General features: G+C 45.2%; 1 long non-coding RNA gene across 3 annotated transcripts; it reads right to left on the bottom strand.

Annotated features, from left to right (window-relative positions):
• Positions 1 to 4,736: 4,736 nt before the first annotated feature.
• Positions 4,737 to 7,298, bottom strand: LOC118697398 (uncharacterized). 3 transcript variants are annotated; one of them, XR_004981751.2, is made up of 3 exons: positions 7,129 to 7,298; positions 6,550 to 6,732; positions 4,737 to 5,434 (listed from the first exon to the last, which is right to left on the bottom strand). It is a non-coding gene; the product is annotated as an uncharacterized LOC118697398 (long non-coding RNA). The 3 variants fall into 3 exon arrangements; XR_008508914.1 differs by having other exon boundaries at positions 6,550 to 6,676; positions 7,129 to 7,296; XR_004981750.2 differs by lacking the exon at positions 7,129 to 7,298 and having other exon boundaries at positions 6,550 to 7,122.
• Between the last annotated feature and the right edge of the window lie 16,232 nt (positions 7,299 to 23,530).

The following is a 23,530-nucleotide window of genomic DNA, read 5'->3' as shown; positions in this document are numbered from 1 at the left end:
CGCTTTACGGCCGCTTTTACGACAGTTCTGCTTTACGGCCCCTTTTGCGACAGTCGCGCTTTACGACACCTTTTACGACAGTCGCGCTTTACGGCCCCTTTTGCGACAGTCGCGCTTTACGACACCTTTTACGACAGTTTTGCTTTACGGCCGCTTTACGACAGTTCTGCTTTACGACACCTTTTACGACAGTCGCGCTTTACGGCCGCTTTACGACAGTCGCGCTTTACGGCACCTTTTACGACAGTCGCGCTTTACGGCCCCTTTTGCGACAGTCGCGCTTTACGGCCCCTTTTGCGACAGTCGCACTTTACGGCCCCTTTTACGACAGTCGCGCTTTACGGCACTTTTGCGACAGTCGCGCTTTACGGCACCTTTTACGACAGTCGCGCTTTACGGCACCTTTTACGACAGTTCTGCTTTACGGCACCTTTTACGACAGTCGCGCTTTACGGCCCCTTTTGCGACAGTCGCGCTTTACGGCCCCTTTTACGACAGTCGCGCTTTACGGCACTTTTGCGACAGTCGCGCTTTACGGCCGCTTTTACGACAGTTTTGCTTTACGACCCCTTTTACGACAGTCGCGCTTTACGGCACCTTTTACGACAGTCGCGCTTTACGACACCTTTTACGACAGTCGCGCTTTACGGCCCCTTTTGCGACAGTCGCGCTTTACGACACCTTTTACGACAGTTTTGCTTTACGGCCGCTTTACGACAGTTCTGCTTTACGACACCTTTTACGACAGTCGCGCTTTACGGCCGCTTTACGACAGTCGCGCTTTACGGCACCTTTTACGACAGTCGCGCTTTACGGCCCCTTTTGCGACAGTCGCGCTTTACGGCCCCTTTTGCGACAGTCGCACTTTACGGCCCCTTTTACGACAGTCGCGCTTTACGGCACTTTTGCGACAGTCGCGCTTTACGGCACCTTTTACGACAGTCGCGCTTTACGGCACCTTTTACGACAGTTCTGCTTTACGGCACCTTTTACGACAGTCGCGCTTTACGGCCCCTTTTGCGACAGTCGCGCTTTACGGCCCCTTTTACGACAGTCGCGCTTTACGGCACTTTTGCGACAGTCGCGCTTTACGGCCGCTTTTACGACAGTTTTGCTTTACGACCCCTTTTACGACAGTCGCGCTTTACGGCACCTTTTACGACAGTCGCGCTTTACGGCACCTTTTACGACATTCACCTTTTACAACAGTTTTACGACAGTCGCGCTTTACGGCAGTTTTTACGACAGTCGCCTTTTACAGCAGTTTTACGACAGTAGCGCTTTACGGCACCACCTTTTACGGCACTTTTACGTCATTTTACAGCACTTTACGATTTTTATTTTGTTTTTCATTTATTTTTAATTAATTTTATTTTTTTAATTTTACTTTTTAGTTTTCGTTGTTCTATTTTTAAAGCTTTTTATTTTATTTTTTAATTTTATTTTTTAATTTAATTTTTATTTTTCATTTTTTTTTTTATCTTTTTATTTTTAAAGCATTTTTTTAATTTTATTTTTTATTTCATTTTTATTTTGCATTTTTCTATTTTTAGTTTTTTGATTTATTTTTTAATTTTTTTCCTTTAATTTTTATTTTTCATTTTTCTATTTTTAAAGCTTTTTATTTTATTTTTTAATTTTTTTTTTAGTTTTTATTTTTCATTTTTCTATTTTTAAAGCTTTTATTTTTTATTAAAATTTTTTAAAATGTAATTTTTATTTTTCATTTTTATATTTTTAAAGCTTTTTATTTATTTTAATAAATTTTTTATTTAATTTTTATTTTTAATTTTTCTATTTTAAAGCTTTTTATTTTATTTTTTAAATTTTATTTTTAATTTAATTTTTATTTTTCATTTTTCTATTTTAAAGATTTTTGTTTTATTTTATAATTTTTTTTCATTTTATTTTTCATTTTTCTATTTTAAAGCTTTTTATTTTATTTTTTTAATTTTATTTTTTATTTCGTTTTTATTTTTCATTTTTTTATTTTTAAAGCTTTTTGTTTCATTTTTTATATTTTTTATTTAATTTTTATTTTTCATTTTTCTATTTTTAAAGCTTTTTATTTTATTTTTTAAATATTATTTTTTATTTCGTTTTTATTTTTCATTTTTCTATTTTTAAGGCATTTTTTGTTTTTTAAATTTTTTTAAATTTAATTTTTATTTTTCATTTTTCTATTTTTGAAGCTTTATTTTATTTTTAAAATTTTTTTTTGTTTTTATTTTTCATTTTTCTATTTTTAAAGCTTTTATTTTTTTCTTAAAATTTTTTAAAATGTAATTTTTATTTTTGATTTTTCTATTTTTAAAGCTATTTATTTATTTTTATAAATTTTTTATTTAATTTTTATTTTTAATTTTTCTATTTTAAAGCTTTTTATTTTATTTTTTAAATTTTATTTTTCATTTAATTTTTATTTTTCATTTTTCTATTTTAAAGCTTTTTGTTTTATTTTTTAATTTTTTTCATTTTATTTTTAATTTTTCTATTTTAAAGCTTTTTATTTTATTTTTTAATTTTATTTTTTATTTCGTTTTTATTTTTCATTTTTCTATTTTTAAAGCATTTTTTGTTTTTTAAATTTTTTTAAATTTAATGTTTATTTTTCATTTTTCTATTTTTGAAACTTTTTATTTTATTTTTAAATTTTTTTTAATTTAAATTTTTTTTCATTTTTCTATTTTTAAAGATTTTTTTTAAAAAATTTTATTTCAGTTTTTTTCATTTTTTTTCATTTTTTCATTTATTTTTAAAGCTTTTTTTAAATTTTTATTTTTCATTTTTCTATTTTTAAAGCTTTTTTTAATTTTTCATTTTTCATTTCATTTTTATTTCAGTTTTTAATTTTATTTTTCATTTATTTTTAAAGCTTATTTTAATTTTTATTTTTCATTTTTCTATTTTTAAAGCATTTATTTTTTTATTTAATTTTTATTTTAATTTTTTTTATTTTTAAAGCTTTTTGTTTCATTTTTAAATTTTTTTATTTCATTTTTATTTTTCATTTTTCTTTTTTTAAAGCTTTTTTATTTTTTTAATTTTATTTTTTATTTAATTTTTATTTTTCATTTTTCTATTTTAAAACTTTTTAGTTTTTTAAATATTATTTTTTATTTAGTTTTTATTTTTCACTTTTCTATCTTTAAAGCATTTTTTTAAATTTAATTTTTATTTTTCATTTTTCTATTTTAAATCTTTTCATTTTATATTTTAAATATTTTTTAATTTCGTTTTTATTTTTCATTTTTCTATTTTTAATGCTTTTTAAAAAATTTTTATTTTTATTTTTTCCATTTTTAAAGCTTTTTATTTTATTTGCTGCTTCCTAGACCAGCTCCAGCCACTGATTGTGTTTGAGGGTCTTGCATTATGGCACCACCTTTTATGGAACTTTTACAGCACTTCATGGGTTTTATTTTGTTTTTCATGTATTTTTAATTAATTTTATTTTATATTTTTATTTTTATTTTTTCTATTTTTAAAGCTTTTTATTTTATTTGGTGCTGCCCAGACCAGCTCCAGCCGCTGACTGTGGTGCTGTTTGAGGCTCCCCAGGACGAGGGAAGAGACGAGAATCTGACTCCACCTTTCACAAGGCTGGGATCTGATAAATCCCTGAATTTCTGTCACTTTTTAAATGCTGCTTGCAGTGAAAACATTGTCCATAAACCCTCCTCGATGGGCTTCAATTTCTCTGCTCCATTTCTTCCCTCCCACCCCACACTGCTGCTCTAAGATCCCTCAGCAGCTCAGTCTTTGTTTTGTGTTTTGTTTGACGTTTATGCCCACTTGCCCCAAAGCTCTGGGGGTTCTTTTTGAAATATGATATTGATTGTTTTCTTGGTTTTAAAAAAAAAACCCTGAAATACACCCACACACCCACACTAAAGCAGCAGGTCCAAAAGCAGCAGGTCTCCATGGCTCAGCCCTGAGTGGTGAAGGAAGAGCAACAGGAAGGGTGCTTTGGGTGCTGCAGAAAGTCTCTGCAAGGCTTAAAGGAGAATCCCATTCCCACAGATGGCTTTTGGGGTTTTTTTGTTTGTTTTTAATGGGTTATGGTGCTGGGGAAATCTGGAAAGAGTGCAAGTCCCCCATTCCAGTCTGGATGTCTTGCTTTAAGAAATGTGTTCTCTCAGCTCTTGGAGAGCACAGGTTTGGGTTCGTCCTCACACCCTCCAGTCTTGGTGGCTCTGTTGTGTTTTTATTTCCCTTTCCCTGCCCTCAGTGCCCCGCTGGCTGCAGGGGATGTGATTCAGGCACTCATCACTGCTCTGCAGCTGCTTTACAGAGCTCCCACTGACTGGGTCTCACCCTCCTCTCACAGCCGTGCTGCACAGGGAGGCACACGGCAGGGCAGGGCTTTTAGCTGTTGTTTTATCTCCTGGTTTGATGTTGAACCCCAAGCCCCTGCTCACCACGCCAGGCTGGGCTGCAGGGGAGCACATGGACAGCAACACAGTGGCTGCACCACAATCACAATCAATCAATCTGATAGAAAAGGGGTTTAAGGCTTCTAACAGTGCCACGGTGACTGAGCTGAGCCCAGCCTGGGCCTAGCTTAATCCCTGATCTGTGTAAAGCCCTCTCCTGTGCTTTCCTGAGGCTGGGACAGCTGCAGAGGTGGCTCTGCATGAGCACAGGATGGCAGCTGTGGGCTGAAACTCGCTGAGCTGCCTCCCCAGTACGGGATGGGCTCGTGAGGGGTTTAAAAGAAAAAACATTACCATGTCTTTGTCATCTGCCATGCTCACCTAAGCTGGCTGTTGGTGCTTTGTAGTATTTTTTAAAATAAAACCCAAATGCTTTCCCTTTACAAGTAAATATGCTATGAAGAGGGCTTCAAAGGAAAGATGATTGGTTACTGTCCAACTGCTGCTAAATTCATTGCTTGGTGGTCCATCTACTGCATTTTTTAATGTCACTGATACCTGACACAGACCATTCCCAAGCTGTTTGATAATTATTTATCAGCCATCTGCATCAGCATCATCTGCATGACCAGTGATGGCCAAAAAGCAGGAAGGAGAGAAAGGGCTTAAGCTGCAGGCAGGAAAGGGAAGGCAGAAACCAAGCAGCAAACAATTGGCACCTGGGCTCCACTGAAGACTAAAAGTGGGAAAAAATGGCTTAATTGAAAAATCTGCCTATTGTGTGTGCAGTCTCCAAGGGGAAACAAACAAACCCATTCAAAGGAAGGGGGGAAAAAAAAGGCAAAGAATTAAAAAATCCTTGTGCTGTTATGCAGAATTGGGGGGTTTAACTCTTCCCAGTCTCAGGCAGAAATATTTTTATAACCAAACCATCTCCCTTTTTAAAGCATTTGGTTGGACTGAGTAATTTCTTAAGTCCTCCATCATCAGGACCAGTTTGGGTTTGGCAGCTCAAACACCTTGGCAAGGCCAGGACGAGTTCAGTGGTTCTCCCTGTCCTGAAAGAGAGGAGAAAAGGGAAGTTAAGCTCACTGCAGAATCAAAGCCTCCTGCATTTCATCTTTTGGCTTGCATTGCTCACCATGGAGTTTTAGCCATAAAAAAAAGGGGAGGTGGCACCAAATCGAATTAAAAAGTGCCCTTTCCCCAGTGTTTTTATTCCAGACATTCAAAGGAAGCTCATTTTTCTGCTAGCAGGGAACTGTTTCCTATTTTGATCCGTGTTAACTTGGGGTTTCCCTTGGCACCAAAATCAGGGGGTGAACCCAACCCTTGAAGGGCCATAAGATCCCAACTATCCAATCCCCAGCCCCCTCAGCATTGGCTTGCAGAACCTTCTCAGGGTTAATTTAGCAAACTTAAGGGTTTGGCAAGTTCAGGATCAAAACAGCCAAAAAAATTCGTGAAAAAGAAACTGAACTGAGGCTGGCTAAAAGCTGATGACTCATTACAACAGTTCAGTGAAAAGGAGGCAGAATTGATCCTGTGACTTGTTTTTAAAATTTTAAAAGCTTAACAGTAATTAAATGGTTATAAAAATAGTAATACAATTAGAGTAATAATAATTTGGACAAATTAAATTAGGGCAATATGAGACAATAAAGACAAAGAGTTACGGATGTCCAAGTACCTTTTTCTGGGCAGCATAAGCCGGAAAAAGGACCCCCGTTAACAAAGGATTAACCCTTAAAAACAACAGCCTGTTGCATATTCATACACTTCATACAAGATGCATAAATCCCATTCAAACACAGGATTCTGTCTGGTCATCATCAACTTCTTCCTCTGAATCCTAACAGTGCCTTCGAGCCAGGAAGAAGTTCGTTTCTTCTAATAAGAGAGCAATATTATTAGAGTTATAATATTGCCTTTTCTCTGAAAGATTTAGGTGTCCTGTGGCTGCTATCTCACTGCGAGTCCTTTCTTTAAAAAAAGTCTCCTACATAGCATCGTTTCTATTTTAACATTTTGTTATAACCTAAAAATATATTTAACACACTACTTAAGAGAATTAATACAGCATTACTTCCTAACACAACACGTACAATATTCATTTTAATATTTGCGAAAAGCCACTCACAAAATACGCATTTTTCACATTTTCAATACTCACCAAGCCATCTGGCCAGAGTTCTGTGCCCACCGAGGACACAGAAACCAGCAGGGACCTTCCTCCCATTCTCCAGCACAGGGTTCTTCCCTCCACACGCAGGGAGCTGCAGCCACTCAGGGAACACCGACTTAGTCACAACAGGAGAGGCACAAGGATAATTTGGAACTCGTGGTGACCTCAATGCTGCCCAGACCCAGGAGAAAGCACTTTTCCGTCAGACGGAGCGGGGTATTTCCTATACCGCCCTCTCTTCCCCCTACCCAAGGCGCATGAGCACACTGCCGCCATCATTGGAAGGGCAAGTGAGTGCCGCCCTCAGCCGCCATCTTGGGTGTGGCGTAAAATGTGACCTTTTTTTTTTCTCTCCCCTTTCCAGTTTTCACCCCCTGCACAGGCAGGAAAACTGCCCTGCAATCTAGTACAAAACCTGCCTGGCAAGCCCAGGATGCCAGCAGGCATTGCTCCTGGATTTCCTCTCCGCAATCTTTGGTACCGGCAGAAGCCACTCCCGGCCGAGCCGCCATCTTTGTTGTGGTACCCTTAAGCATCCCCCGCTCCTCACACAGGCATTTCTCTTACCGGCTGCCTCAACCCGGTCCCGACGCCGATCCCGCGCTCTCAGCGCCATTTTCTGCTTCTTTTCCCGGCGGGAGAAAAGGGGTGGCGGGGTCAGCGGCACCGGAGCCCCGCGAACCGCGGCAGGGAGCGGCGGTGCCGCCTCTGCCGGAGTCCTGCCGCAGCCGCCATGTTGAGTGTGGCTGGAGCCCGACAGGTGATGGCAGATTGCCGGAGGCACTTGGCACTGTCAGAGTACCTGGAGTTGGCACAGGTGCCAGCTTGGCTCCTGCAGGCATATTTCGCAAAGTGCAATTTCAGCAGGCAGCCGGCCACTCCGGGCCACGGGCACAAACACCGGCCCTTTTCCCTGGCAAACAAAACTCACCAGCCCAGTGATGGCAGATTGCAGGAGGCACTTGGCACTGACTCCGCAGCCTGATTTTGCAGTGCTGGCAGCATGGGCTTGAGAGAATGCAGAATTTCAGGAGCAATGCAGAATTTCAGGAGCCAGCCGGCCGCTCCGGGCCACAGGCCCCCGAACAACAACGGTCGCCCTTTCCCAGAAGAAGAAAACTCCTCAGTTTTTTGGGGAGTTTTCCACGTTCCTGGTGGCAGTTTGAAGGAGGCACTTGGCACTGTCAAGGGATGGGACAGACCTGGGCTGGGGAGGGGAGAAGGGCAGTGACGGATGGGGCAGGGCTGGGCTCCAAGCTCGAGTAGGGCTGAGAAGGCTGAGGGCAGGAGGTAAGGGTTAGGCGGGGGCACGCCATATCTCCCCGAAAAACACTGCAGTAAAATAAAATAAAATAAAACTCTGGCTGGCCTCGGAGTGTGGCTCGGTGTCGCGGTCCCCGTGTCCCCTCAGGGGTGGCACGGTGTCCCTCAGTGTCACTGCTCCCACGGCCCCGGGAGGAGGCGCCGGAGGCCGCGGGAGGCGACGGCCCCGGGCCGGGTGGAGCTTTTGAGGCTCCCAAAAAACAGAACCCAGAATTCAGGGAATAAAACTTAGTGAATAAAAGCGGTTTGTTTATATTTATATTTATTGAAGGGCCCTCGGGTACATTTCAGGCACACAATGCCCCTTGAGGGGCTACACCCATTGAGGGGGCTACACCCAAAAATGGACCCTGGGTTTTCACACTTTTATAAGTTTGGTCCATTTGCATATTTGGGTTAATGTTCCAATTACAGCTTCAGGTAATTTACCCCAAGTTTTCTGCCTCCAAATCACTTTTGTTTGCATTTCTTTGAGGCAGCGAGGTGTCCTTGATTCCCGGCCTGGAGAGGAATTGTTGTGCCTGCCCAGAATGTGAGCGCAGTAACAAACACTGCACGTGGAGTTTAGAGTTCTACGCTAAGGAACTGCAGGATCACAAATATAATAAAAAGTAAATGAATAAAATCTAAACTCCTGAGGTGTCTGGGGTGTCACATCCCAGCTCCGAACCGGTGCCAGCTGCCCCTGGAGGAGGTGACAAAGCCAGGCCTGGGCTGAGGCAGCAAAGCCGGGCTTGAATCTGGGCTTTTCCTCGGATCCCACACGGGACCTTTTGGGGCTCAGCAGGGTCCGAGGGCTCCCAAACGCCTCTGAAAGTCTCGCTGTGCCTTTCCCACCCCAGCCTGGGTGACAATCCCAGGAATGTCACGGAGCTCTCAGGGCGGTCACACTCCGCTGACCGCACCGGGGAGGGGCCGGAGCCCGCTGGACGTTCCCAGGGGATATTCCACAATTCCAGGGCCGGGGACGCTGCAGCTCCAGGGTTCGCTGGGGTTTACCTCAAATTCCCAGTAAAACCATAAAGCAGCCCCTGGACATGCAAGGTGGTGAGGAGACGTGAACTTTGGGGGAAAAAAAAAAAATCCAAAATAAAATAGAAATCTGGCTTTAGTTCCCTTATTCCACACAGAATTTCATAGAGCAGAGGGGATCCAGCCCTGGCACAGGCAGTAATTAAGGACTTGGGTGGGTTATAGATGACATTTTTCTCATTTTCTGCTCCATAGGGGCTGGGGAGAGGTTCTGGATTTCTGGCTGAAGTCCCACAGCTCCCGTTCCCACCTCTAAATCCTCCCGTTTAATTTAATTTAGGATCTATTCCCATCCCAAATTTTTTTTTTTGTTTTATTTATGATCTGTTCCCACCCCAGCATCCTCCCATTTAATTTAGATCCTATTCCCACCCCAACACTCTTGTATTTAACTTAGGATCTGTTCCCACCCCAAAATCCTCCCGTTTAATTTAATTTAAGACCCATTCCCACCCCAAAATCCTCCCATTTTATTTAGGATCTGTTCCCACCCCAAAATCCTCCCGTTTAATTTAATTTAAGACCCATTCCCACCCCAAAATCCTCCCATTTTATTTAGGATCTGTTCCCACCCCAAAATCCTCCCGTTTAATTTAATTTAAGACCCATTCCCACCCCAAAATCCTCCCATTTTATTTAGGATCTGTTCCCACCCCAAAATCCTCCCGTTTAATTTAATTTAGGATCCTCTCCCACCCCAGCATCCTCGTGTTTAATTTAGGGCCTTGGGGTTAAAAAACCCCCCAAATTAATGCCAGCAGAGAGGTTTTTCTGATTAAATTACCCCTGGCCAGCTCCGCAGATCAATTTCAATTTCACTCTGCTTTTTGTTGGTTTTTTTTTTTTGGTTGTTTTTTTTTTTTTTTCTTTTTGAGGAGGGGGAGGGGGGAGAAAATGAGAAAATCAGCCTTGCAAATTCCTGTAATTATCCTTAAAATAAAAAAACCCCTCTGCAGCGGGAGGTCCCTGGAGTGCGGGGAGTAATTCCAGGTTCCTCTGCGAGGTTTGGATGAAATTTGGGAGCGGGGAGGCTCCAATTTTCCCTTTTTTCCCCCATAATTGCATTTGTGGGGCCGCAGATGGTGCCGGCTCCGCAGCCCCGCTGTAAAGAAGATAAATCGAGGCTGAGGAGGGACAGAAGTGACAGCGGCGCTCCCTCCGTGACGAGATCATCCATCAGCTCTAAACGTGTTTTATAAGAGGTTTTTTTAAAATAGAATTTAAAATAGATTTTTACATATTTTTAAAATACATATATTTTATTTATTTAATCTACTTAATCTATTTATTCTATTGACTATATTGACTATGTTAAATCTATTTAATATATTTTAATATAGTTGATCTATTTAATATATTTCATATATTTACTATATTTCATCACTCCCTCCATGATGTCATCCAACAGCTTTAAATGTATTTTATTATAGATTGTTTAATATATTTTAAAATATAGTGAATCTATTGAATCAATTGAATCAATTGAATATATTTTAATATAGTTGATATATTGAATCTATTGAATCAATTGAATCAATTGAATCAATTGAATCAATTGAATCTATTGAATCTATTTAATATATTTAATATATTTAATATATTTAATATATTTAATATATTTACTTGCTCCCTCCATGGCAAGCATCATCCATCAGCTTTAAATATATTTTATAATCTTTTTGAAAATACATTTTAACATATATTTAATCTGTTTATTATATTTAATCCACTTAATCTATTTTACTACACTTGATATGTTGAATATATTGAATATATTTATTATATTGAATATGTTTAATTGCTCCCTCCTTGATGAGCATCATCCATCAGCCCTTACAAGGCAGCTGGGACAAAAAGGAATTGCCCAGTAAAGGCCACCACGTCCCTGTCACAAAATGCACAAACAGCCACGGGGTCTGTCACTTTTATAAGTTCTGCTCCATTTGCATATTGGAGTTAATTATCCAATTACAGCTTTAGGTTATGCAGTCCCATCCTTGTTTTTCTGTCTTCAGCCCACGTTGTTTGTGCTCTTGGGGCTGAAATTTGGATTATTTGTCCTCGGTCCCCAGCTAGAGAAGGAATAGTTTTGTCTCCCTACTCTGTGTTTTTCATGTTTTATGGGTTTTACATGTTTTGTGGGTTTTACATGTTTTACAGGTTTTGTGGGGTTTTCATGTTTTGTGGGTTTTTCATGTTTTATGGGTTTTACATGTTTTGTGGGTTTTACATGTTTTGTGGGTTTTTCATGTTTTGTGGGTTTTTCGTGTTTTGTGGGTTTTATGTGTTTTGTGGGTTTTACGGGTTTTTCATGTTTTGTGGGTTTTACATGTTTTGTGGGTTTTTCATGTTTTGTGGGTTTTACATGTTTTACAGGTTTTGTGGGTTTTACATGTTTTGTGGGTTTTTCATGTTTTGTGGGTTTTTCGTGTTTTGTGGGTTTTATGTGTTTTGTGGGTTTTACGGGTTTTTCATGTTTTGTGGGTTTTTCATGTTTTGTGGGTTTTACATGTTTTACAGGTTTTGTTTTGCCAACCCTGCCTTCACCCCCAAGGATGGAATGAAAGGAGCAGCTCCCCACCAGTTTTTGGGGTCACCCTGAACCCCTCAGGTTTGTGGGGTCGCCCCGAACCCCTCAGGTTTGTGGGGTCGCTCCAAACCCCTCAGGTTTGTGGGGTCGCCCCGAACCCCTCAGGTTTGTGGGGTCACCCTGAGCCCTCCGCCTGCTGGAAAAGCAGATGCCTTCTGCTGGATCTGCCCTTTGCTGTGTAAAGCTCCTTCCCACTTTGATGTCCCCCATAAATCCCCCATGTGTTTCCAATAAAGGGTTTTTTATCGCTGGAGCTGTTAAAGGCAGCGCTGGGGCCGACTTGGGCTGGCTCTGCTGGGGGAAGTTCCCTGCCCTGGGTTGGGTTTGGGGGTCCTGGGGGTGGGCAAGGGGCTGCAGGGGCCACTGGAGCCCTCCTGGGGCTGGGAGGAGGCTCTGGGGTGGGCCTGGTGCTGGTCCTGCAGCAGGAGGGGCTGAACCCTGGGATGGGATCACCACGGCCCCAAACCCCATGGGATCACCATGGCCCCAAACCCAGGCTGGGACCCCAAACCCTGAACCCTGGGATGGGATCACCACGGCCCCAAACCCTGTGGGATCACCATGGCCCCAAACCCAGGCTGGGACCCCAACCCTGAACCCTGGGATGGGATCACCACGGCCCCAAACCCCGTGGGATCACCATGGCCCCAAACCCAGGCTGGGACCCCAAACCCTGAACCCTGCGATGGGATCACCACGGCCCCAAACCCCATGGGATCACCATGGCCCCAAACCCCACGGGATCACCATGGCCCCAAACCCCATGGGATCACCATGGCCCCAAAGCCCATGGGATCACCATGACCCCAAACCCCATGGGATCACCACAGCCCCAAACCCCGGCTGAGACCCCAACAGCCCCAAACCCCATGGGATCACCACAGCCCCAAACCCAGGCTGGGACCCCAACAGCCCCAAACCCCATGGGATCACCATGGGCCCAAACCCTGTGGGATCACCATGGGCCCACACCCCATGGGATCACCATGGCCCCAAACCCCGGCTGAGACCCCAACAGCCCCAAACCCCATGGGATCACCATGGCCCCAGACCCAGGCTGGGACCCCAATGGCCCCAAAGCCCACGGGATCACCACGGCCCCAAACCCAGGCTGGGACCCCAACAGCCCCAAACCCCACGGGATCACCACAGCCCCAAACCCCATGGGACCCCAATGGCCCCAAACCCCATGGGATCACCTGGGCTCCCACCCACCTCACCCGGGCTCCCACAAAGTCCACCACGAGTGGGTTACCAGCTGTGTCTCTGTGGCTCCCTGGGCCCTGCCCTGTCAGGAAGCAGGGGTGGAGCAGTTGTGGGGTTTTTAGTCCCCATTTAGGGCTGCTCGTTGCCAGGGCTGGCTAATCCGTGCCCAGCAGCAGCAGAGTTCTGAATCCTGACAGGCCATGGAAGGGTGGTGTGGTCCTGAGGCCTCCCTGCTGCTCCATTCCCCTGGGTCTTTATCAACCTGCCAGGGCCCAGGATCCCATTTATCCTTTATCAACCTGCCAGGGCCCAGGATCCCATTTATCCTTTATCAACCTGCCAGGGCCCAGGATCCTATTGATAACCCAACCCTATTTATAATGAATTGTGTAGGGCCTGGGCAGGGGCCACAGAGAGCAGTGATTTATGGACGTGGAAATAAACCCCACAATGCAGACCCTCCACACTCAGGGAAGAGCCCTCCAGCCACTCCAGCCCCATGGGGTGTTGTTCCAAAAACCCCAGAATGGTTTGGGGTGGAGGCAGCTCCCAAGCTCTTTTTTGGGGTTGGGATGGGAACCCAGAGCTTCCTTTCTCAACCTGAAAAAGCCCAAGATTCTATTTTTAACCACAACTGGATTGTGCAGGGGCCACAGAGAGCAGTGATTTATGGACATGGAAAAAAACCCACAATGCAGACCCTCCAGGCTCAGGGAAGAGCCCTCCAGCCCCACAGGGAAGGACCTGGGTGTTGTTCCACAAACCCCAGAACAGTCTGGGGTGGAGGCAGTCCTGGGATCATTTTTGGGGTTGGGATGGGAACCCAGAGCTGCCTGAAAGAGCCCAGAGTCCTATCAATAACCTACCCCAAGTTGTGTAGGGCCTGGGCGGGGGCCACAGAGAGCAGTGATTTATGGACATGGAAAAAAACCCCACAATGCAGACCCTCCACACGGGGCTTTGTTCAAACCCTTCTCAAATATTTATGGGGAGATGGTTCTGGCAGGTGTCACCCCTGCTTTGCTGCTTGGTCCCTGCACGGCGGCGTTCCAGGGCTGGTGGTGGGACACGAGGACGTGGAGGTCCATGGATTGTCCCCTCTTATCCCCCAGTGGCATCTACAGAGTTTGGGCTCCTGAGTCTGGGATGAGCTCTGCTGACCGCTGGGTTCATGGCCAGAGGTTTTGTCTCACCACGCCCAAACCACACTTTGGGGTGGATGTAGGGTGGTGATGGGGGGGTGACACTCCTGGGTTAATTCGATGATCCTGGAGGGTTTTTCCAACCTCAGCGATTCCACGATTGTCGCAGACGTCTTTTATGGAAAATCCTTTCCTTAGGATTTTTTCCTCCTGAGAAGCTGAGAGGCCTCAGGAGCAAAATGTAAACAATTTACATTGTTTACTGTAATATTGTGTATTATCTGTAAACAATTTACATTGTTTCCTGTAATATTGTATATTATCTGTAAGCAATTTACATTGTTTCCTGTAATATTGTGTATTATCTGTAAACAATTTACATTGTTTACAGATGGTTATCTGTTGCTGTGGAATGCAACAGGTCCATCTGGGATTGGTCTCATGTGGTTGTTTCTAATTAATGGCCAATCACAGTCAGCTGGCTCGGACTCTCTGTCCGAGCCACAAACCTTTGTTATCATTCTTTCCTATTCCATTCTTAGCCAGCCTTCTGATGAAACCTTTTCTTCTATTCTTTTAGTATAGTTTTAATGTAATATATACCATAAAATAATAAATCAGCCTTCTGAAACATGGAGTCAGATCCTCATCTCTTCCCCCGCCCAAGGACCCCTGTGAACGCGGTCACGGGCGCTCCCGTTTGGGAATCAGTCTCTGCCTCTTGCATCTTGCAGCACGTTCCTCTGCCCACCAGGACGCTCCAACACCACCCCTAATCCCTTTCCACCACCAAGAGACACCAATCACCTCCATCTCCCCGCTCCCACCTCCAGCCTCTAATATTTTAATTGAGTGAATTGACCTGGAGTAGTCCACTGAACTCTGCCCGACCTTTTAAACAGCAGGTCAAGGATTTCGCTGCGCAGCGCTGACCTCCTCCCTTATCTGCTAATGCTGCTCCTCTCTCAATAAGCCGCCACCCGCCGACCCTCTGGGCTCGGGCCGCTCTTCTGGCTTCCTCACCAGTGGGCAGCCAGGCTCAGGTGCCCAGCCCTGGGACAGAGACCATGCTGTGGCTGTCCTGCAGCGTCCTCCCTCAGGGAAGGCCACCAGAGCGTCCGGAGCTGTGTCCTTGCCCTCTGCTGCAGGGGAGGAAGCAAAGACGGAGCTGCTGTGAGGGTTCTGTAGAGCTCCGGCCTCATCAGCCATGCTGGGGATATTTCAAGGATTTTCTCGTTTCTCTGGAGTTGGGTTTCTCACAGCGTTGGGTGGGCTGGTGAAGCAGAGGGAGGTCACCCCTTTGGAGCAGATTGGGGCGCAGCCAGAAGGCCCTTCCCAAGGAAATGCTTGCTAGAAGAATCTAGAAGAACCATGCTGAGGGTTATAAAAGAAAAATCTAGAAGAATCACGCTGAGCACTATGAAACAGACCTTTTGGCATTGCATGGACCTGGGACATGGGACGCCCACAACCACACCAGCTAATGATGGGCTAAACCAGCCTCTGCAGGTCCCTCACGCCCTGCACACCTCATCAGGCCTCTCCTGCGTCCAGGTGATGGACACAGCACCCAGCTGGACCTTTGGTGGGCTTGACATTCTAACCAGGTGACCTCCGAGGTCCCTTCCAGCCATTCCAGGTTTGACATTCAAACCAGGTGTCCTCCGAGGTCCCTTCCAGCCATTCCAGGTTCGACATTCAAACCAGGTGACCTCCGAGGTCCCTTCCAGCCATTCCAGGTTTGACATTCAAACCAGGTGTCCTCCGAGGTCCCTTCCAACCATTCCAGGTTTGACATTCAAACCAGGTGTCCTCCGAGGTCCCTTCCAACCATTCCAGGTTTGACATTCTAACCAGGTGTCCTCCGAGGTCCCTTCCAACCATTCCACCACTCCAGGTGGCCCTCAGTGGAGGTCAGAGCCTGTTCCTCAGGCAGTGAGGCAGTGTCCGGCTGCGGCCACGCTCCCTCTGCCACCCATCCCAGCTGGTTTGTCCATCTGCCCGCTGAGCATTATTTTACTTTTACGGGGACGCGCAGGGGCCGGCGAACAAACGCCAAGATTTGTAAACCCATAAAACTCTGCCTGCTCCAATTCTGTCCGGGGTGAGAGCCCGTGTTGGGGAGCAGCCCCGGCTTACCCAGCCCTGCTAAATTAGCGCTGGGCTCTGCATTCCAGAGTATAAATATCTGCCATTGTAGTGCTGAGGAATGCGAGCGTGGTGGTGGTGGAGTCTAAAATTAAAGAGCTGGGGCTGAGGCATCTCGGGTTACCAGAAACAAGACTCCATTGTGCTCCCGTTGGGGCTCGGCCGTGCTGCGGGAAGGGGACTGGGAGCGTTTAGAAACTGCTGGGGTTAAGCACAAGGGGCAAACGAGCCTCTAATGACAAAATTTGGGGACGTCTCTGAGGTTAAAGCCCTGCTCTGGATTGCGGGGAGCCCCATCAGGCTCCACGAGGAGGAGTCTCAGAATCTCTGAAAATTCACCCCATTTTCCAGGGGGATCCCCTCATCTGTGGGCATCCCATGCCCTTCTTCCGCTGCAGCTCTCCACGGCACTAAGCCAGGTTTAAATTAAGCCAGTTTAAGGCTCGGGGGAAGGGGCTGTGAGACCCCATCCCCGAGCTTGGCCCCACGCAGACGCAGGAGGAGCGCGGCCGTCGCTGCGCTCTGCTTCACACGCGGAGCTCCGACCCCGGCTGGTGTTTCCTGGGGCCGCTTGTGCCAAGGAATTTATTTTGGGCCCCCTGGAAAAAAAAAAAAGAAAAATAAAAACTGGGGAAAAAAAAAGGGTGGGGAGGGATTTTTGTGCTGGGGCTGCACAGATGTTGTTTGGCCGCCCAGGGTTCCCCCCTGTGCTGCGGCATCCTCGGGGAAGCTCCACCCTGGTGAGTCCCACGGCTCTGTGGGACCAAATCCTCCGGGAGAAAATCCAGCTTTTCACTTCGGGTGGAAATATTCCATTGGCTGAAAATGAAAAGCAGGGTGAGGAACCAGGCAGGAGTTGGAGGGATGAAAGGAGTAAAAAAAAAAAAAAAAAAAAAAAAAAAGCAGATTTGTGGTTATTTGCTGTTTTTTCCGCGCTGTTTTTATTAGGATGCAATTCTTTGTGAATGGGGTCAAGCCAACAAAATTATTAATAAAATAAAATTGATTTATTCTAAAATAAAATCAGGTTTGCACTTGCGGTTCCTGGTTCTGAGGAGCTGCTGCAGCCACATGGGACACAGCTCAGCAGGCTGGAATTGGGAATTGGGATTGGGATTGGGAATTGGGATTGGGATTGGGATTGGGATTGGAATTGGGATTGGAATTGGGATTGGGATTGGAATTGGGATGTGGAATTGGGATTGGGATTGGGATTGGAATTGGAATTGGAATTGGAATTGGGATTGGGATTGGGATTGGGATGTGGAATTGGAATTGAAATTGGGAATTGGAATTGGGATTGGGAATTGGAATTGGGAATTGGAATTGGGATTGGGATTGGGGTGTGGAATTGGGATGCAGAGATCCTCAGGGATCTGCCTTTGCTGAGGGTTGGACTCCACCTCTGGTCCCAAATCCCTGAGGGTTGGTGGCAGCACAACGGGGCCCTCGTGGGTGGGAAAAGGGGGCCCAGCACCTCTTTAAATCCCACCCCACGAGCTGAGGCTTTGATTTTGGTCTCAGCCCCCCCCGGGGACCGTGAGACCATGAGGCAGAAAAAGCCCAGAAACCCCGGGAAATACGGAGCTGCTTCCTGTGGCCATCACAGCATCCCCTGAGCGATTCATTTATGGCCCCTGAAGCTCCTCTGAGTGGATTTGGCCTCTCTGGATAAATCTCCTCCCTTTGTGCCTTCGCAGGCAGCCCTGGGTCCGTGGCCAGTGCTCCTGAGTGGGGAATTTTGGGCGGATTTGGGGGGATTTTGGGGGAAAATTAGGGGGAATTTGGGGAAAATTTGGGGAGAATTTGGGAGAAATTTGGGGGAGAATTTGGGAGAAATTTGGGGGAGAATTTGAGGGAAATTTAGGGAGAACTTTGGGGGAATTTTTGGGGATTAAACCCGCAGCCAGAGCCAGCCCCAAGCTCCGTGCTGGTGGCTCACCCCCGGATTGTTCTCACATCCATGGGACTATTTTTGTTTTTAATTAAGGGGATGTGTTTGCCCCGGGGCGAGGGGGATCTCAGGGCTGAACTGAGAATTTCCTTGTACAAACGGGGTTGAACAAAGAGCTGCTCTCCCTGCTCCCCTTGCAGGAGCTCCTCGGCACGGACAGGGATTTTATTGGGTAAATAAAGCTGTGAATGGAGCTTCTGCTTTTTTTGGGGGGGGGGGTGAGGAGGGTCCCTGGGGTGCTCTGGGGCTCGGGGATCACCTGTGGGGCTACCCAGGACCACTGAGCACGCTGAGGGTCACATCCTCACACAGAGAGAGGGAGGGAAACTGAGGCAGGCTCAGGGAGGAGCTGGGGTTAATTCCCTTCACACTGAGAAAGGGAAACTGAGGCAGGCTCAGGGAGCAGCTGGGGTTAATTCCCTTCACACTGAGAAAGGGAAACTGAGGCAGGCTCAGGGAGCAGCTGGGGTTAATTCCCTTCACACTGAGAAAGGGAAACTGAGGCAGGCTCAGGGAGCAGCTGGGGTTAATTCCCTTCACATTGAGAAAGGGAAACTGAGGCAGGCTCAGGGAGGAGCTGGGGTTAATTCCCTTCACACTGAGAAAGGGAAACTGAGGCAGGCTCAGGGAAGAGCTGGGGTTAATTCCCTTCACACTGAGAAAGGGAAACTGAGGCAGGCTCAGGGATGGGTTAAATTGAAGCGGTGATGCCTTGGGAAAGCTGAACTAGAACAGAGACTGGACAGAGTTAAGGAATAAAGCGGGGATTTATTAAAAGGATCTCCCCAATGGATCCACCTCGGGCAGCGCAAAATCTGAAAAAATATAAAACTTGAAACCGATAAAGCTGAAACCTGAGGCATCGCAAGACGAGTCTCAGAACTGCAGCCTAAAGCAGCGCAGAATCCGAAAAAATGCAAAATCTAAAATTCAATGCATGAGTGGGAGTGGGGCCGCTGAGCCCAGGGACCCTCCCCAGCCCCAGCCCAGCCCCAGTTTAGGCCTGGCTGGAGAAGCTCCCGTCAGCCCCGGGGGGGTTTAAGCACAACCAGATGTGGCAGCCGGAGCTGCTGTTAAACCCGGATTTGTTAAACCCGGATCTGTTTTAAACCCGGAGCTGCTGTTAAACCCGGAGCTGTTGTTAAACCCGGATCTGTTTTAAACCCGGAGCTGCTGTTAAACCCGGAGCTGTTTTAAACCCGGATCTGTTAAACCCGGAGCTGTTTTAAACCCGGAGCTGCTGTTAAACCCGGAGCTGTTTTAAACCCGGATCTGTTAAACTCAGAGCTGTTAAACCCGGAGCTGTTTTAAACCCGGATTTGTTTTAAACCCGGAGCTGTTTTAAACCCGGATCTGTTAAACTCAGAGCTGTTAAACCCGGAGCTGTTTTAAACCCGGATCTGTTAAACTCAGAGCTGTTAAACCCGGATCTGTTTTAAACCCGGATCTGTTAAACTCGGATCTGTTAAACCCGGAGCTGTTAAATTCCCCTTTGTGCTCCGGGCAGAGCCGGGGGGTCCCGGGGGTCCCCAGCAACCCCCGAGGGCACCAAAGCCTGGGGAGGGGACGGTGCCGCCCCTCGTGTGACAAACGTGGGGTCTGTTCTTGCTAAAACCGGTACTAAACCTGGAAAATATTCCAGTTTTCAGGGGGGTGGATAATAAAATGATGAAACAAATTAAAAAAAAAAAAAAGGAAAATAAAATAATAAAAATCAATAAAATAATAATAAATAACAACAAACCAATAAAATAAAAATCAATACTGATATATAAAAATTTAAAAATAAATATTAAAATAAAAAATAATGAATAAATAATAAAATAATAAAGCTGTCCCATGTGACACACTATCCTTGGGGCAACTCTTTTATTTCTGCAGGGAAATATTCCTCGTGCCACATCCCCCAATTCCTGCTCATTTACCAGTGTCTAGTTTAATCAGAAGTGTGCAATATCACAAAATAGAAAACTTAATTTTTTTAGAATAGTAATATTTATATATCAATATATATTAAATATATAATTATATATTTTATAATATTAAATATATAATTATACAATTACATATTATATATGTTGTATATATTAATATATAGTAATATATATAAAACAAGACAGAAGTTTTAAAGCAGTACCTACTCCTTCTTCTTCACCTTCTTCTTCATAAATTTGAGTAGTAGAGTGTAATTAGATAAAAAAGCTCACAATGCAAGCACAAGTAATTTGTTTTTATGTTTATAGTAAAATAATTGAAGTGTCTCTTCTTAATTACAGTTTACCCTTTAAAAACTTTGTAGCAAGAGATAAATTTAATTTAATCACTTGTTAATAAAGCACTGTAAAATCCACAACTTTTTAAAAATATAAATTTATTAATGTAATATAAATAAATGATGTATTATATTACCTTATATGTAATATATTATATAATATATTACTTATATTATATTATATTATATTATATTATATTATATTATATTATATTATATTATATTATATTATATATTAGATCATATATTTATATTAATATGTAATAAATATATAACATTATATTATATTACTCATATAAATATATACATTTTTATACATGTCATATAAATAAAAAATAATAAGCAAAAATACCATCTCTTCCACATTTAATCCCAACCCTAACCAAACAAAAACCCAGAACAAACAAACAAACAAACAAATGCAATACTGGGAGAAAGCAGCAAAGGTCCTGCAAATAAATCAGCAGCTCTCAGTAATTTTATGTAAGATTAATAAATCAGATAAATGGAAATAGCTCGGGCCTTGCAGGGCATAAATCACCTGGCACAGAGCTTTAAAATAATTTGTGGATTGACGTTGTCAGGCTGGAGGAGGGAGCAGGGGCCTGGGAAGAGTTTTAATCACTGCTGGGGGGTGGAGTCGTCAAAACCGAAAATTGTGAACAAAGATCCTCTGATTAGTTAAAATTAGAATCGCAATGATGTTTATTAGGTTTATTACAGCGGTGGGGGGCACGGGGCGGTCCCCAAAATGCACGACAAGGCTCTTTGCCCTCTGTTTAGTCCCTGCCGAAAAGATTTCTGGAATCAAGGTCTGATGTTTGGAGCAGAAGAGCAACAGCAGCTCCCACAGTGTCGTCTCCTTCTTCTTCTCCTTTTCTCCTTCTCCTTTTCTCCTTCTCCTTTTCTCCTCCTCCTCCTTCTCCTTCTCCTCCTCCTCCTCCTCCTCCTTCTCCTTCTCCTTTTCTCCTTCTCCTTTTCTCCTTCTCCTCCTCCTCCTCCTCCTCCTTCTCCTTCTCCTTTTCTCCTTCTCCTTTTCTCCTTCTCCTTTTCTCCTTCTCCTCCTCCTCCTCCTCCTCCTCCTCCTTCTCCTTTTCTCCTTCTCCTTTTCTCCTTCTCCTTCTCCTTTTCTCCTTCTCCTTCTCCTTCTCCTCCTCCTCCTCCTCCTCTTCCTCCTTCCCCTTCCCCTTCCCCTTCTCCTTCTCCTTCTCCTTCTCCTTCTCCTTCTCCTTCTCCTTCTCCTTCTCCTTCTCCTTCTCCTTCTCCTTCTCCTTCTCCTTCTCCTCCTCCTCCTCCTCCTCCTCCTTCCCCTTCCCCTTCCCCTTCCCCTTCCCCTTCCCCTCCTCCTTTTCCTCCTCCTCCTTTTCCTTCTCCTTCTTCTGGACCAAACTTATGAAAATATGAAAACCCATGACCCCTTGTCAATTTTTTTTTTTTTTTTTTTGAGTTTTGCCTGCCCCAAATCCGCCCGAAGGCCCTTCAATAAACACAAACAAACCGCTTTTTTATTCCCGAAATTCTCTCTGGCCTCTGATTTTAGGGTGGCCCCAAAAAGGCACCCAGGGGGAGGCGTCACCCCTCCGTGAACCAGCAGCAGAGATCCCATGTGCACAGCCCTGGAATTATCATATTTTGGTTTGAAAGGCCAGAGTGAGCCGTGGAATTCCCGCTGCCCTGTGGGAGGAGAGAAACCCCGGAGCTCCTGAGGAGAAAGTGTCAGCACGGATTTCTGCTGATGGCTCCTATTGCTGGTCGAACGGGAATAATTAACGGATTGGGACTTTTGATTAGGGGTTTATTTTTTGGAGGAATCGTGGGGAGTGATTAGTGAAAATAAAACTGACCCCCTCAGTTCCCACCCAGCTTTTCCTTGGTTAATGAGGTGAGGCTGAACTCTCTAGGCAGAGCCAGAAATCCAAATTTCCCAGTTTAATAAAAGGCAGTTTGTACCTAGTGAAACCAGTAAATGTGGTTTTACAGCTGCTTTTATGGCTCTCTGGGATTAGTGCCACCAGATTCTGGTTTGGGGACAGCCAAAGTCAGAGTCCTGTGAGTTCTGGCTCTGCAGAATCTGCTGCTGGAGGCTAATTAATTCATTCATTCATTAATCGAGGTGACTGTGTCATCCAGGAGGGCCCAGGCAGAGATTTCTGCAGCTCCAACATCTGAAAAGGACAGATGGAATTCAAGGACAGGGAATTCTGCCCTTGAATTGAAAAATACTCAATATTCAAATGTTGAATTTTGAAAATTGAAAAATATTCCAATTCTGTCCCTGAAAGGAAAAATATTCCCTAATTACTCAGGGACGTGACAATGTTGGGATGAGGGAATGATGCCACGATGTGAATCCCTCAGGGAAAAGCCTGGGCTGGTTAATTAAAACAGATCAGGGGTTCTGAGGGCAAAAGCGAGGCAGCTGCAAGGCATTCTTGGGGAAAATCCACCCAAAAAAGGGGGAATTTTAGGGCTGGAGAACCAGAATTTTTTTTTTTGCCTGGAGCTGCAGCCCAGCTGATCCCAAAGAACAGAGTTTGCAGGGGATATGCGGTTTTCAGGGGAGGATATTGGGATTTTTTAGGAGTGGATATGGGGGTTTCAGGGGGTGGATATGGGGGTTTCAGGGGGTGGATATGGGGTGTTTGAGGGGGTGGATATGGGGTATTTGAGGGGTGGATGTGTGGGTTTCAGGGGCTGGATATGGGGATTTTTTACGGGTGGATATTGGGATTTTTTAGGGGTGGATATGGGGGTTTCAGGGGGTGGATATGGGGGTTTCAGGGGGTGGATGTGGGGTGTTTGAGGGGTGGATGTGGGGTGTTTGAGGGGTGGATATGGGGTGTTTGAGGGGTGGATAATGCCCTGACAAACAGCTTGTCCCATGGCCACGTCCCCGGGACACACGATCCTTGGGGCAACTGCTTTATTTCTGCATGGTAAGCTAATAGCAGGAAAATATTCCAGGCATTTGGGATTTCGGCTCGGCAGCTGAGCAGGAGCCGGCCCCGAGCAGGGCTCCCTGCGGGGCTGGGCTGCAGCCTCGGGGCTGGGGTTGGGGTGCAGGGGCAGCGTGGGGGAAACAGGGGCAGGGGTCTTGGGGTGCAGGGTCAGGGGTGTTTGGGGTGCAGGGTCAGGGGTGTTGGGGTGCAGGGTCAGGGGTCTTGGGGTGCAGGGTCAGGAGTGTTTGGGGTGCAGGGTCGGGGGTGTTTGGGGTGCAGGGTCGGGGGTGTTTGGGGTGCAGGGTCAGGGGTCTTGGGGTGCAGGGTCGGGGGTGTTTGGGGTGCAGGGTCAGGGGTGTTTGA

Source organism: Molothrus ater, chromosome 30 (assembly GCF_012460135.2).
Source record: "Molothrus ater isolate BHLD 08-10-18 breed brown headed cowbird chromosome 30, BPBGC_Mater_1.1, whole genome shotgun sequence".
NCBI classification, from domain to species: Eukaryota; Metazoa; Chordata; class Aves; order Passeriformes; family Icteridae; genus Molothrus; species Molothrus ater.
Note: the sequence above shows the minus strand (reverse complement) of the source record. Positions and strands in the feature narration are given on the sequence as shown.